This window comes from Pristiophorus japonicus, chromosome 12 (genome assembly GCF_044704955.1).
Source record: "Pristiophorus japonicus isolate sPriJap1 chromosome 12, sPriJap1.hap1, whole genome shotgun sequence".
NCBI classification, from domain to species: domain Eukaryota; kingdom Metazoa; phylum Chordata; class Chondrichthyes; family Pristiophoridae; genus Pristiophorus; species Pristiophorus japonicus.
Window position 1 is genome coordinate 76,576,866 of NC_091988.1, and position 13,146 is coordinate 76,590,011.

The 13,146-nt window shown below is 46.1% G+C and overlaps 1 protein-coding gene across 1 annotated transcript in view; it reads right to left on the reverse strand.

Annotated features, from left to right (window-relative positions):
- podxl2 (podocalyxin-like 2) overlaps positions 1-13,146 on the reverse strand; it is a 62,845-nt gene that overhangs the window by 17,727 nt on the left and 31,972 nt on the right. The gene's annotated exons all lie outside the window — the stretch shown is intronic.

A 13,146-nucleotide genomic window follows, 5' to 3' on the forward strand; every position in this document is an offset into this window, starting at 1 on the left:
CGCCCACCTCTCGCGGAAGGCCGCGAGCGTACCAGTGGACACCGCGTGCTCCATCTCCAGGGACACCCTGGCTCAGATGTAACCGCGGAAGAGAGGCAGGCAGTCAGGCTGAACGACCCCCTCAGCCACCTGCTGCCTAGACCGGTTGATGGCCACCTTGGCCATGCCCAGGAGCAGTCCTACGAGGAGGCCCTCGGACCTACCTGCTCCCCTCCGCACAGGGTGCCCAAAGATCAGGAGTGTGGGACTGAATTTGAGGAGCAGCCCCTTCAAATAATGGAACAGGGGCTGCAACCTCACACAAACAACATAAACATGGAACATGGACTCCTCTAGACCATAGAAATTGCAGGTGGCTTGTGAGTCCATGAACCGACTTAAAAACTTATTGCACGGGACTGCTCCGTGCAACACCCTCCAGGCCAAGTCCCCAATAAATAAAGGGAGGACTCCCACGTAGAGTGCATTCCATTGGGGACTCCCGCCTCCTCCAGATGGCAACATAGGGCGCCATGGCGTATCCGGACGGCAGATGAGGATGGCAACATGGAGAGTGTGCAAGAACAGCGCGTACAGGAATCCCCTCCACGCAGAACTGAAAGGCACGGAGGGGATTTCCCGGAGGAGGCTCAAGTTGTGAGGTGCCGGCTCCCGAGGGAGGTTTCGGGGCTTGGCGCCGATGAGGAATTCCGTCTGGACAGGGTTCAGTTCGGACGGGATCACCCCACGTGCTTGAGCCTCCTCGACACATCCAACGGAGTCAGGGCCCAGCGCTGATTTTAGCGACTCAATGGCATTGGCCGCGCGGCGGATGTCGGGCCGGGATAGGCGCCGTGCCAGCTCCTCTGATGCCATCCAGCCCGCTCCTCCGCCATCGAGCAGGTCCCTGACCCTGGTCACCTTGCCAAACATAGCCCTCTCGTCCGCCTGCCACCTAAAAGCTCGGTCGTGGAGGTACGGATTCCTGAGCAGCGGCTCCCGAAGGTCAGACGCCACTCCAGATGGGGGAGAGCTGCGCTTGGTGGTGACTTTGATCCAGACCCTGATGAGTTCCTGGTAAAAGACAGGCAGCCCCCGCACGGCGGTCCTGACGCACCCCAGGCTCACAAATAGGAGCTGCGTGTCATAATTAAGGCAGCGTTGTTGGCGGACAACATCCAGGAGGGTGCTTGGTATACAGGTATCTCTGCAGGGTCTGAAGACGGAAAGTCTCAGCCTGGGTGCTCACACACACCAACGGCTGACCGCCCTCCCTAAGCGAGAGACTCAGAACCGCAACAGAGACCCAGTGCTTCCTGTTGTTCCAGAAGAAGTCAACCAGCTTCTTCTGTATCTTGGTGACAAACGCAGGGGGAGGGGTCAAAGTGACCAGCCGGTACCACAGTATAGCGCCCACCAGCTGGTTTATGACTAGCGCTTGACCTCTATAGGACAGCACTTGGAGCAGTCCTGTCCAGTGCCCGAGGCGAGCGGCGACTTTGGCCTCCAGCTCCTGTCAGTTCGCTGGCCAAGCTTCCTCGTCAGGGCTAAGGTAGACTCCCAGATAGAGGAGATGGGTCGTGCTCAACAGCTCTATGAACCTGTGAGCATACTCACAGGTGCACAGATTACAGCGCCTTTAACATAGGAAAACATCTAAAGGAGCTTCACCGAGCCATAGGGGAATGGATACCAAGATAAAGGAGAGATTAGGAGGGCTTGGTCAAAGCGGTTGGCCTTAAACGAGGAGAGGAAGATAGAGAAACAGAGGGGTTTAAGGAATTCTAGACTGTGGGCTGAAGATGCCTGAAGGAATGGCTACCAATGGAGGGAGGCAGGGTGGTGGAGGGGGGCTGGAGTCAGAGGCAGAGGGACCTTGTGGGCATGGGGGATGTTGTACGACTGGAAGAGGTTACAGTGACAGGGATGGGAGAGGCCGCGGAGGGAATTTTAAAGGTATTGGAGGATCAGGAGGCAATATAGGGCAGTGAGAACGGGATTGGTGATTGATAGCGTGGGACTGGACACAGAAATGGAAAGAGCACAATAAATCAGGATTCATGCATTGCTGGCAAGATCAGGGATCTGCTGAACATAAGATTCATGAACAAAAAGATCTAAGATCTCCATAAACTTGAGCTCATCCAAAACTCTGTTGCCCATATCTTAACTTGCACCAAGTCCCGCTCAACCATCACTCCTGTGCTCGCTGACCTACATTGGCTCCCGGTACAGCAACGCCTCAAATTTAAAATTCTCATCCTTGTTTCCAAATCCCTCCATGGCCTCGCCCCCTCCCGATCTCTGTAACCTCCTCCAACCCTCCGAGATAAGAATATAAGAATTAGGAGTAGGCCATTCAGCCACTCCAGCCTGCTCCGCCATTCAATATGATCATGGCTGATCTTCTACCTCAACTCCACTTTCCTGAACCATCCCCATAATCCCTTGATTCCCTTAACATCCAAAAATTGTATCGATCTCTGCGCTCCTCCAATTCTGGCCTCTTGAGCATTCCCCGCTCCCTTTGCTCCACCTTCGGCTGCCTGAGCCCTAAGCTCAGGAATTCCCTCCTTAAACCTCCCCACCTCTCTACCTCTCTCTCCTCCTTGAAGACCATCCTTACAACCTACATCGTTGGCCAAACATTTGGTCACCTGATGTCTCTTTCTTTGGCTCGGTGTCAAGTTTTGTCTGATTTACGTTCCTGTGAAGCACTATGGAACGTTTTACTAGGTTAAAGGTGCTATATAAATGCAAGATGCTGTTTAGACAGGTTTAAACAGAATGCTGTTTCTTTTTCAGGCTGAGAGACGAGTGTGGCTTGGCAGGTACATTCCTGCTCACGGCTCAGTGACGATGAATTGTCTGGGAGACTCCAGTGACGTTAGGATCTAGTTTGGAAATGACAGACCTTAGAGACCGGAATTTGCGCTTGGGTAATAACGGCGAACAAACAGCGCTTGCTGTTATTTCCCCTGTGAAACTAACCGGGACTTGAGCGCATAAATCTAGGTTGAAACTCCAGTGCAGTACTGAGGGAGCGCTGCACTGTTGAAGGGGCAGTACTGATGGAGCGCTGCACTGTCAGAGGGGCAGTACTGAGGGAGTGCTGCACTGTCGGAGGGGCGGTATTGAGGGAACCGCTGCACTGTTGGAGGGGCAGTACTGAGGGAGCCACTGCACTGTTGGAGGGGCAGTACTGAGGGAGTGCTGCACTGTTGGAGGGGCAGTACTAAGGGAGTGCTGCACTGTTGGAGGGGCAGTACTGAGGGAGCCACTGCACTGTTGGAGGGGCAGTACTGAGGGAGCCGCACTGTTGGAGATACCGTCTTTTGGATGAGACGTTAAACCGAGGCCCCGTCTGTTCTCTCAGGTGGACATACAAGATCCTAAGGCACTATTTCAAAGAAGAGCAGGAGAGTTCTTCCCGGTGTCCTGGACAATATTTATCCCTCAATCAACATCACTAAAAACAGATTATCTGGTCATGATCACTGCTGTTTGTGGGAGCTTGCTGGGTGCAAATTGGCTGCCGTGTTTCCTACATTACAACAGTGACTACACTCCCACAATATTTCATTGGCTGTAAAGTGCTTTGGGACATCCAGTGGTCGTGAAAGGCGCTTTATAAATGTAAGTCTTTTAATCGCAACTTCAGGATGTAGCGCTTGTGCCTCCTAACGTGGAAATCCTGAAGTTGCATTCAGTCATTCACTGGTCCGACACTGGCTGGGATTTGAAGCCCCCATAGCTAGCAATCAGTGAAACTTGCGAAACCTTGGGCTTTTCCATGCTAATATCACCTTGTTGGATTAGCTGTAACGGGGGTTTTAACAGCGTATTGACTGCCAAACAAACGTTATGGACCTGAGAGACTAATTATAATTTTGTGGAGTGTCAAATTTTAAATTTTTTTACACAAATCACAATTTTTAAGAAACTTTTAAAAGTATATATATATTTTTAAAGTTTGTTTATCTTTATTTCATGTTTGCTTTTTCCGCATGTGGTAGCCCCAATCTTGGTTTTGCTCTCTGTAACATTTTTTAAAAGTCAGAATAAAAGGAGCTTCTTCACTTCCTCGTTCGCGGTCTGTGGGAATCCTGCATTTGATTGGGTGCGGAGACGGCGTGTTGATGTCACGTAGCTCGTGCTGTAGGATTCCCCACAACACTGTGCTGATCTGACTTACTTAAGAACATAAGAAATAGGAGCAGGAGTAGGCCATATGGCCCCTCGAGCCTGTTCCGCCATTTAATAAGATCATGGCTGATCTGATCATGGACTCAGCTCTACTTCCCCGCCCGCTCCCCATAACCTCTTATCGTTTAAGAAACTGTCTATTTCTGTCAAATTTATTCAATGTCCCAGCTTCCACAACTCTCTGAGGCAGCGAATTCCACAGATTTACAACCCTCTGAGAGAAGAAATTTCTCCTCATCTCTGTTTTAAACGAGTGGCCCCTTATTCTAAGATCATGCTCTCTAGTTCTAGTCTCCCCCATCAGTGGAAACATCCTCTCTGCATCCATTTTATCAAGCCCCCTCATAATCTTATATGTTTCGATAAGATCACCTCTCATTCTTCTGAATTCCAATGAGTAGAGGCCCAACCTACTCAACCTTTCCTCATAAGTCAACCTCCTCATCCCCGGAATCAACCTAGTGAACCTTCTTTGAACTGCCTCCAAAACAAGTATATCCTTTCGTAAATATGGAAACTAAAACTGCACACAGTATTCCAGGTGTGGCCTCACCAATACCTTATATAGCTGTAGTAAGACTTCCCTGCTTTTATCATCCATCCCCTTTGCAATAAAGGCCAAGATACCATCAAGCAAGCCAAACTTCTCACTGCAGAGGTCACGGGGGCTCTACGGGCGGCTTTCTTCGGGGCTGCCAGTGAACATCTTTGCTTCGCCACTGACCGCAAATTCCGGCCCATTTGCGATGGTGTAACTGCATTGTAGTACCACTTAAGACCTGCTGGTGGCGCTACACATCAGTGCAGCTGATAATACCAATGGCGCCACTTGTGGGTGGTTAACAGGACTGCAGCTTATTGTCACAACATTCAACACAATGAATCATGATAGAACTCGCACAGACATTTGCGGTCAAATTAGTAACTTTATTGCAACAGTACTTGCTTGGACTGTTAACACCTTTGTCTATAGAATCAACGCTGATGCCCTCCCTTTCTCTCCCTCCCACCTTCTCCCTCCTTCCCTCCCTCCCTCTCCCTCCTTCCCTCCCTCCCTCTCCCTCCAAACTCCTCCCACCCTCTCCCTCCAACTCTCTCTCACTCTCCCTCCCTCTTCCTCCTATCCTCTCCCTCCCTCCCTCTCCCTCCGACACTCTCCCTTACTCTCTCTCTCCCCCTTCCCCCATTGCTCCCCGCCCTGATTGCTCATTGGTCGGTGCAACTGTCACTACTCAACCTTTCCTCATAAGACAACCCCTTCATGTCAGGAATCAACCTAGTGAACCTTCTCTGCACTGCCTCCAATGCAAGTATTGTTTCTCTCTATCTACGTGGTCCAGACCCCTCGTGATTTTGAACACCTCTATCAATATCCCTCTCTTCCTTTCTCTCTCATGTGTTCGAGAGCTTCCCCTTAAATGCGTCTATGCTATTCACCTAAACCATTTCCTGTGGTAGCGAGTTTCACATTCTCACCACTCTCTGGGTAAAGAAGTTTCTCCTGATTTCCCGATTGGATTTATTTGGTGACCACCTTATTTTTATGGCCCCTAGTTCTGATCTCGCTCGCAAGTGGAAGAAACATCTCAACGTCCATCCTGTCAAACCCTTTCATAATCTTAAAGACCTCTATCAGGTCGCCCCTACCTTCCCTTTTCTAGAGAAAAGAGCGACAGCCTGTTCAATCTTTCCTGATACTTACAGCTTCTCAGTTCTGACAGGAAATAGGAGCAGGAGTCGGCCACACAGCCCCCGGAAGAATTTTAATTCAAAAATCAGCGATATAGACCCTAACTGTGAAGAGTGAAGTGAACGCTGCCTTGAGCTGCTGCTAGAAATTGTTCCAAGAAACCATCCCGCATACACTCTATCAACTCTTCCTCAAGGCTAGCTTTGCCAATTTGATTTGTCCAATCAATAGGAAGACTAAAATTGCCCATGATTATTGCTGTAGGCTTGTAAGAAAGGTACAGCAATAATCATGGGTGATTTTAATCTTCATATTGATTGGACAAATCAAATTGGCAAAGGTAGCCTTGAGGAAGAGTTCATAGAGTGTATGCGGGATGGTTTCTTAGAACAACACGCTGTGGAACCAACCAGTGAGCAGGCTATTTTAGGTCTGGTAATGTGTACAAGTCTGGATTAATTAATGATCTTGTAATGAAGGATCCTCTTGGGAAGAATGATCATAGCATGGTAGAATTTCAAATTAAGTTTGAGGATGAGAAAGCTAGGTATCAAACTTGTGTCCTGAAAAATAAAGGTAATTACAAAAATATGAAGACAGCGTTGGTTAAAGTGGACTGGGAAAATAAATTAAAGGGTAAGACTGTAGAAAAGTAGTGGCAAACATTTAAGGAGATATTTCATAACTCTCAGCAAAGATTTATTCCAGTGAGGAAAAAAGATGCTAAGAGAAGGATGAACCATTCCTGGCTAACTAAGGAAGTAAAGGATGGTGTCAAATTGAAAACAAAGGCATACAATGTTGCAAAGAAGAGTGTAAGGCCAGAGGATTGGAACATTTTTCAGAAACCAGCACTAAAAAAATGATAGAGAAGATAGCATTTGAGAGCAAATTAGCAAGAAATCTAAAAACAGACAATAAGAGCATCTATAAGTATATAAAAAGGAAGTGAGTAGCTAAAGTAAACGTTGGTCCCTTAGAGGATGAGACTGGAGAATTAATAATGGGAAACAGGGAAATGGCAGAGACTTTGAACAAATACTTTGTATCGGTCTTCACGGTAGAAGATACTAAAAGCATCCCAATAATTGATAATCAAGGGGCTATTGGGGGCGGGGGGGGGGGGGAATCTTCAAACAATCACTATCAATAGAGAAAAAGTACTAGGCAAACTAATGGGACTAAAGGCAGACAAGTCCCCTTGACCTGATGGCCTGCATCTTAGGGTCTTAAAAGAAGTGGATGCATTGGTTGTAATCTCCCAAAATTCCTTGAATTCTGGAGAGATCCCAGCAGACTGGAAAACCGCAAATGTAACACCTCTATTTAAGAAAGGAGTCAGACAGAAAGCAGGAAACTATAGACCAGTTAGCTTAACATCTGTCATTGGAAAATTGCTGGAGTCCATCATTAAGGAAGTAGCAGCAGGACATTTAGAAAATCATAAGGCAGTCAAACAGAGTCAGCATGATTTTATGAAAGGGAAATCATGTTTGACAAATTTGCTGGAGTTCTTTGAGGATGTAACAAGCAGAAAGGATAAAGAGGAACCAGTAGATGTTGTATATTTGGATTTGCAGAAAGCATGCGATAAGGTGTCACACAAAAGGTTACTGCACAAGATAAGAGCTCACAGGGTTGGGAGTAATATATTAGCGTGGATAGAGGATTAGCTAACTAACAGAAAACAGAGAGTCGGGATAAATGGGTCATTTTCAGGTTGGCAAATTGTAACTAGCAGGGTGCCACAGGGATCAGTGCAGGGGCCTAAACTATTAACAATTTATATTAATGACTTGGATGAAGGGACTGAGTGTAACGTAGGCAAATTTGCTGATGATACAAAGATAGGTGGGAAAGCAAGTTGTGAGGAGGACGCAAAGAGATATGATAGCATCCGTGAGTGGGCAAAAATTTGTCAGATAGAAACATAGAAACATAGAAAATAGGTGGAGGAGTAGGCCATTCGGCCCTTCGAGCCTGCACCACCATTCAATATCATCATGGCTGATCATGCAACTTCAGTACCCCATTCCTGCTTTCTCTCCATACCCCTTGATCCCTTTAGCCAGAAGGGCCACATCTAACTCCCTTTTGAATATATCTAACAAACTGGCCTCAACAACTTTCTGTGATAGAGAATTCCACAGATTCACAATTCTCTGAGTGAAGAAGTTTTTCCTCATCTCGGTCCTCAATGACTTACCCCTTATCCTTAGACTGTGACCCCCTGGTTCTGGACTTCTCCAACATCGGGAACATTCTTCCTGCATCTAACCTATCAAATCCCTTCAGAATTTTATATATTTCTATGAGATCCCCTCTCATTCTTCTAAATTCCAGTGAATATAAGCCAAGTCGATCCAGTCTTTCTTCATATGTCAGTCCAACCATCCCGGGAATCAGTCTGCTGAACCTTCGCTGCACTCCCTCAATAACAAGGATGTCCTTCCTCAGATTAGGAGACCAAAACTGTACACAATACTCAAGGTGTGGTCTCACCAAGGCCCTGTACAACTGCAGTAATAACTCCCTGCTCCTATACTCAAATCCTTTCGCTTTGAAGGCCAGCATGCATTTTGTTTTCTTTACTACCTGCTGTACCTGCATGCCTACCTTCAGTGACTGATGTACCATGACACCCAGGTCTCGTTGTACCTCGCCTTTTACTAATCTGTCACCATTCAGATAATAATCTGCCTTCCTGTTTTTGTCACCAAAGTGGATAACCTCATACTTATCCACATTATACTGCATCTGCCATGCATTTGCCCATTCACCTAACCTGTCCAAGTCCCCCTGCAGTCTCCTAGCATCCTCCTCGCAACTTGCACTGCCACCCAGCTTAGTGTCATCTGCAAACTTGGAGATATTACAGTCAATTCCTTCGTCTAAATCATTAATGTATATTATAAATAGTTGGGTCCCAGCAGTGAACTCTGCGGCACCCCACTAGTCACTGCCTGCCATTCTGAAAAGGACCCGTTTATTCCCACTCTTTGCTTTCTGTCTGCCAACTAGTTCTCTATCCATGTCAATACATTACCCCCAATACCATGTGCCTTAATTTTGCACACTAATTTCTTGTGTGGGACCTTGTCAAAAGCCTTTTGAAAGTCCAAATACACCACATCCACTGGTTCTCCCTTGTCCACTCTACTAGTTACATTCTCAAAACACTCTAGAAGATTTGTCAAGCATGATTTCCCTTTCATAAATCCATGCTGACTTGGACCGATCCTGTCACTGCTTTCCCAATGCACTGCTATTACATCTTTAATAAATTGATTCCAGCATTTTCCCCACCACCGATGTCAGGCTAACCGGTCTATAATTACCTGTTTTCTCTCTTCCTCCTTTTTTAAAAAGTGGGGTTACATTTGCTACCCTCCAATCCATAGGAACTGAACCAGAGTCCATGGAATGTTGGAAAATGACCACCAATGCATCCACTATTTCAAGGGCCACTTCCTTAAGTACTCTGGGATGCAGACTATCAGGCCCTGGGGATTTATCGGCCTTCAATCCCATCAATTTCCCTAACACCATTTCCTGACTAATAAGGATTTCCCTCAGTTCCCCCTTCTTACTAGACCCTCGGTCCCCTAGTATTTTCGGGAGGTTATTCATGTCTTCCTTAGTGAAGACAGAACCAAAGTATTTGTTCAGTTGGTCTGCCATTTCTTTGTTCCCCATTATGAATTCACCTGATTCTGACTGCAAGGGACCTACATTAGTCTTCACTAATCTTTTTCTCTTCACATATCTATAGAAGCTTTTGCAGTCAGTTTTTATGTTCCCTGCAAGCTTACTCTCATACTCTATTTCCCCCTCCTTATTAAACCCTCAGTCTTCCTCTGCTGAATTCTAAATTTCTCCTAGTCTTCAGGTTTGCCGCTTTTTCTGGCCAATTTAGATGCCTCTTCCTTGGATTTAACACTTTCCCTAATTTCCCTTGTTAGCCACAGTTGAGCCACCGTCCCTTTTTTATTCTTACGACTATCGACTATAATGTGGAAAAATGTGAGGTTATCCACTTTGGTAGGAAAAATAAAAAAGCGAATTATTATTTACTTGGGGACAAAATGCTGCAGTAAAGAGGGATCTGGGGGTTCTTGTACATGAAACGCAAAAAGTTAGTATGCAGGTACATCAAGTAATCAGGAACCAAATGGAATGTTGGCCTTTATTGCAAGGGGAATGGAGTATAAAAGTAGGGAAGTCCTGCTCCAACTGTACAGGGCATTGGTAAGACCACACCTGGAGTACTGCGTACAGTTTTGGTCTCCTTATTTAAGGTGGGATATACTTGGATTGGAGGCAGTTCAGAGAAGGTTGATTCCTGAGATGAAGGTGGTTGTCTTATGAAGAAATGTTGAGTAGGTTGGGCCTGTACACATTGGAGTTTAGAAAAACGAGAGGTGATCTTATCGAAACATATAAGCTTCTGAGGGGGCTTGACAGGGTAGATGCAGAGAGGATGTTTCCCCTCGTAGGGGAATCTAGAACTAGGGGGCATAGTTTCAGAATAAGGGGCTGCCCATTTAAAACAGAAATGAGAAGGAATTTCTTCTCAGAGGGTTGTGAATCTTTGGAATTCTCTGCCCCAGAGAGCTGAAGAGGCTGGGTCATTGAATATATTTAAGGTGGAGACAGACAGATTTTTGAATGATAAGGGAGTCAAGGGTTATGGGGAGCGGGCGGGAAAGTGGAGTTGAGGCCAGGATCAGTTCAGCCATGATCTTATTGAATGGCGGAGCAGGCGCGAGGGACCAAATGGCCTACTCCTGCTCCTATTTCTTATATTCTTATGTAAGAAAAGGCACCAGGAATGCTCCGTCTGTATGCCCACCGATTGCCTGGTTGGACATCCAGTGACGTTCAAACAAAAACCTCCCCAAACCCCTTTCTTGTGGCCCTCCCGTCCACAACCATCTCCACTTTTCCGAGACAATGTTTATCCCTCGGCCAACAGCAATGAAACAGATTATCAGGTCACATTGCTGTTTGTGGGAGCTTGCTGTGCTTGCCGGGTTTCCTACATTATAATTTCAAAAGTACTTCATTGGCTGTGAAGTGCTTTGGGACAGCCTGAGGTCATGAAAGGTGCTGTGTGGACGCAAGTTCATGCTTTCTCTTTTTTGAAACACATGCTGAAAATGCGTGCAATTCGCAACAAGTTTACAAGATGATATTTATGAGAAATTAAAAATCTTGGGCATTGCATGCACTTCCTGTAAGTGTCTTGCTAACTTCCTGTAACACTTGTCACACATTGTTGACAGCTGCCCCATTGCTACAAATCATGACTCTCTGAGATCAGGGCCATGTAGGATCTGCTCGTACAGACGCAAAGAAAGACTTGCATTTGTCTAGCACTGTTCACGACCACGGGATGTCTCAAAGCACTTTACAGCCAATTAAGTACTTTTTGGAGTGTAGTCACTGTTGTAATGTGGAAAACTTGGCAGCCAATTTGCACACAGCAAGCTCCCACAAACAGCAATGTGATAATGACCACATAATCTGTTCTGGTGATGTTGATTGAAGGATATATAGAACTCCCTGCTCTTCTTCAAAATAGTGCCATGGGATCTTTTACCTGAGAGAGCAGACAGGGCCTTGGTTTAACATCTGATCTGAAAGATGGCACCTCCAACAGTGCAGCATTCCCTTGGTACTACACTGGAGTGTTCGCCTAGCACTATGTGCTCAGGTCCCTGGTGTGGGATTTGAACCCACAACCTACATGACTCAGAGGCGAGTGTTCTACCCACTGAGCCACAGCTGACAGCTGGCCCAGAAATTCCGACATCCCGGGCCCATACGAAATTTCGATGGATCTGGGAAGGCATCGGAAAAGCCGGTTTTCAGCGCGCATTACGCATGCGCTGAAAACCAGCTTTTCCGATCTGTCACGCTGGAGCTTGACAGATCATCCGCAGATCGGGAGCGAGGACATTTGCACGGGCAAGATTGTGGTATTTATGCATATCTTGCCCAGCAAATGTCCTCAAAACTCTTGTACCTGATAAAAGCAAGCGCATAGCCTACTTTTACAGGCGCAAGTGTTTTAAAAGACACTTAAAACATTAAAAATTACATTTAAAATACACATTATTTTTAAAAACCCTGCCCAATGCATTACATTTATTTTTAACCAGAATTAAAACTTTTATTAAAAATCGGCAATTTTTTTCATTGAAAAACATTTCTAACAACGTTAATTTCTATTCGTGTATTTATGTGAGGTGTTTTTTTTAATGTTTTACGTAGTGTTTGTGTGTTTTGGGGTGTTTCTCATTCATTGTAATAGGAGCTTCAGATCTACGAAACTCCTATTACTATGAATGAGAAAATACTTACCTGTGATTGGATGTCCAGGTGCACGTGACTCCTGCGCACGTCCCGACGTGCACGTGCTGCGACACGCAGTTAGGAGAGGCCTTCGGACCGGGATCTCGAGCGGGCCCAGCAGCTTCAGGTAAGTGCGCATTTTCTGTCCTGAAGTCAGTGGTTTGCCCCCGGGAAGACCTCGATCGGGATTTCTAGGCCATTGTATCTAGCGGGGTTTTACGTCCATCACACTTTGTTGCAGATGCAAAGCAATCTTAAAAAAGAGAGTCACTTGATGCTGGGCACGGCTAACCCGGGACCTGAGATTTACCAGGGTTTCCCAATCTGCAACATTTCCCCACCAAACAACTATGTAAAACATTCCACGGCACTTCACAGGAGCGTTGTCAAATTCTCAAGGTGCCGTGATGGATTTTGAAATCACATCCTCTGGATTATTAGTCCTATAACATAACCATTACACCAGTAAAAATTGAATTAACTGAATTTAAATTCTCCAGTTACCGTGGTGAGATTTGAACACATGTCCCTAGGTTACTCATCCAGGAACATAACCACTATGCTACCATACAACTCTTTTGGGTGGGAACAAAATAAACGTTAGATCAAGTGCCCCCGATCTGGGGGACACTCCTATGCTACCATACAAACAAGATTTGATATAACCACCTGATTGTGATGATTGCCTTAAATGCTTAACATAACAACACCTTGTACTTATATAGCGCCTTTAACGTAGTGAGCTGTCCCAACCCCTTCACAATATTATGAGAGTTTAAAAAATTGACACCGAGCCACATAAGGAGAAATTAGGGCAAGTGACCACAAGCTTGGTCAAAGAGGTAGGTTTTAATCGGCGTCTTGAGGGAGGAAAGAGAGGTAAAAAGGTTTAGGCAGGGAGTTCCAGAGCTTAG